At 53.7% G+C, this 2,821-nt stretch overlaps 1 long non-coding RNA gene across 1 annotated transcript; it reads left to right on the forward strand.

The window, feature by feature from the left end:
• Nucleotides 1-804: 804 nt before the first annotated feature.
• Nucleotides 805-1,497, forward strand: LOC138105620 (uncharacterized). The gene is made up of 2 exons (XR_011148575.1): nt 805-1,118; nt 1,231-1,497. It is a non-coding gene; the product is annotated as an uncharacterized lncRNA (long non-coding RNA).
• Nucleotides 1,498-2,821: the final 1,324 nt, after the last annotated feature.

Here is a 2,821-nt window from a genome sequence, read left to right on the forward strand (position 1 = left end):
CCACTCAACAAGCGCCCTGTTGATTCTGTCAGCCTTTCCCGGTATCCTACTGAGCTCCAAGCAGCCAGCATCATAAAGTCCCTCTTTCTTTACATCACACGTGCACGCTGCCGCCGCCGCCGATGCCTTTCCTTTTCCAGCTGAAAGGAGAGACAAAACTCCTTCAAACATTTCTCAGCCCCGCTGCGATGCGGCCCCTGCGCCGCGGGCGGCACCGGGAGCGGACCCTGCGCCGCGCCCCCCGCTCGCTGCTCCCGCGGGCGCGCAGCCGTCCCCGCAGAGCCCCGCGCCGCCGGCGGCCCCGGCTGCAGCCCGGCCCGGGAGCAGGTGCTCCGCGGCGTGCGGGGAGTGCGGGGCGAGCCCCGCATCCTCCCAGGCTGCCGCGCCGGGAGAGCCCCGACCCGGAGTGACAGCGCGGCCCCGGCGGGAACAGCGGGCAAGTTTCGCGCGGCACCTCCGCGACCCGAGGCGCTGCCCGGGCGCGCGGGGAGCCCGCGGCGCCTCTGCCACGGCGGCAGCGGCCGTGCCCGGGGGCAGCGCCCGCGCGGTTCCCCTCCCGCGGGGAGCGGGGCGAGAGCGCGGCCGCCGCCACTCACCTCGCACCCGGCGGCTCGGGGGCAGCCGCTGCCTCCGGCGGCCTCGTCAGTCAGTCCGTCCGTCCGTCCTTCCGTCCGTCCGCGCCTCCGGCCGGTCGGCGGGGCGGAGCGGGGCGGGGGAGCGGCGCGGCCGCGGGGGGCGGGGGGCGGCCACCTCCTGCCGGAGGGGCGGGGCCGGGCGGGGCGGGCCGGGCTCGGCGGCCCCGGGAGCGGCCCGGGAGCGGTGCGGCCGTGCGGCGCTCGTGGCCCCCGCGGCACCGACCGGACCGGACCGGACCGGACCGCACCGGACCGCACCGGACGGGACGGGACGGGACGGGACGGGACGAGGCCCGACGCGCTCCGGCGGGGGCCGCTCCGCGCTTTAAAGGAGCCGCGCTCGGCGCGGCGGGGAACAAAATTTTTGGGTCCCTTTCACTGAGCCTGGCCAATAGAATCTTTAATTATTTAAAGGAGACCAGGCCCAACGAGGGAGCTCCAGTGCAGCAAAGGGCTGGGAGGGCTCGGCAGCGTCACTCGTGCGTACGTTTATGGGCAGCTCCTGCATTAGCAGCGTTTCTGGACTGTGTTTCTCTGTAGTGTACATTTAGAGACACACAACTATTCTCTTTGTTAACTTGCACGACCTTTCCAGGCTGTCTCAACCTGATGGAAGAGTTTGCTCCTGCTGGGCTGCAGCAGATCCTGGAAGACCTTGGGGAGAAGGCTATCTAAAGGAGCAAGTCGATGAATGTCCTGCTCTTTTCCTACTGCTGAGGCCAAATGAGGAAGAAGCTGGAAAGTCATCACAACATTTTATTTAAAGGATGAAACTATTTTTTTCCCCCTCGGATGTACTTATTTAAAATCAAGACACCGTTAGGAAGGTGGAGGAAATACAAATAAAACGTTGTAGACCTCACCTCTGGTGCAGCAAAGGTGTTTGTCCACACAGTAAAAGGGAAACACAGCATTGAAATTGTCTGATATTAAACATCCTGGAAGGTATAATCTTTTTATCTCCCTTTTACTTCAATCTTTTACTTTAACCAAAGATTTTGTAGGTGAATCACACGGATATTTCAAGCCCTGCTTGATCAAGTCTTACAAAGCAACCTGCAACCTGACCAACAACACAGAGAGAATAATCAAAGAGGAATCATTTGAAGAATATGTTAAACCTGACAGCTTAGGTAGAGAACACATGGAACCAAACACAATACATACTTTTGTTCCATTCAGTGGCAGAAAAAAGCTATCATCTCTATATCTGTGAACTCTGTGCAGAGAAGCAGGAGAAAATCTTAAGGTGTGGAAACATGCTGAGATGAGGGAAACCTAAAAAATTTCCAATTGACACTCAACAAGTATTTCAAAAGGCACACTATAAAATCTCCCTGTCTGCAGCACTACAGCAGCTTTGTGTCCTAGCTGAATTCAGAATGAATATTGAGGGCTTAGCTTGAAACATCACTGGGCTTTATAGCTTTGTGGCAGGGAGAATTCTCTTAATTGCAGGATAATGATGTGGTGTGGGCATATGCCTTGTGCCAAGTGGTTATGAATTACTTTGTGCAGATATGTGAAACCCACATCAAGTAGAAAGCATAGACATGTCCTTTCAGTCTAAAGGAGAGAAGGAAGAAAGCTACTGTAAAAAGGAGGTCAAACATAAATCATAGTAAGGTTAAAAGCCATGGATTTAAAAACTGACCTTGAAAATATGGTTTATCCTGCTGTCTTTCAAGACAATTTGCCCTGATGTTCAACATCCCTGTTTGAAACTATCAAAGGCCTTGTCTTTTCTTATGAAAAAAAGAGGCAGCACCATATCACTGGAATTGTCAAGGTTTGGAGATGGAATTCTGATTCTGAAAAAAAATGCCCTTTAAAACAGGCGTGAGGGAGTTGTCTGAAGGGAGAAAAAAGTAATTGGAATGCTAAATTTGTTTTTCTTGTAAGTGACCATGAGGCTGTTCTTACTTGTTTTCAAATATCAGAATGGTTTCCTGATGGAACTTTTGCAACTGAAAACCTGCAACCCATTTAACCAGAACTCTGTTTTCACCCTAGCTCAGAGCTGATTTGTGTGTCTGGATTTAGCTTTAGGCATGGTCCCTGCCATCTTCTGCCAGAGACTTTTCTCCTGCAAATTTAATCCATGATCCAGATACATGATTATTTCAAATTTACATTTCAAAAGGAGTAAAAGATTGATTTTAATTCCAAGGGAGGAGAGGGAGGCA

Source organism: Aphelocoma coerulescens, chromosome 2 (genome assembly GCF_041296385.1).
Source record: "Aphelocoma coerulescens isolate FSJ_1873_10779 chromosome 2, UR_Acoe_1.0, whole genome shotgun sequence".
Taxonomy (NCBI): domain Eukaryota; kingdom Metazoa; phylum Chordata; class Aves; order Passeriformes; family Corvidae; genus Aphelocoma; species Aphelocoma coerulescens.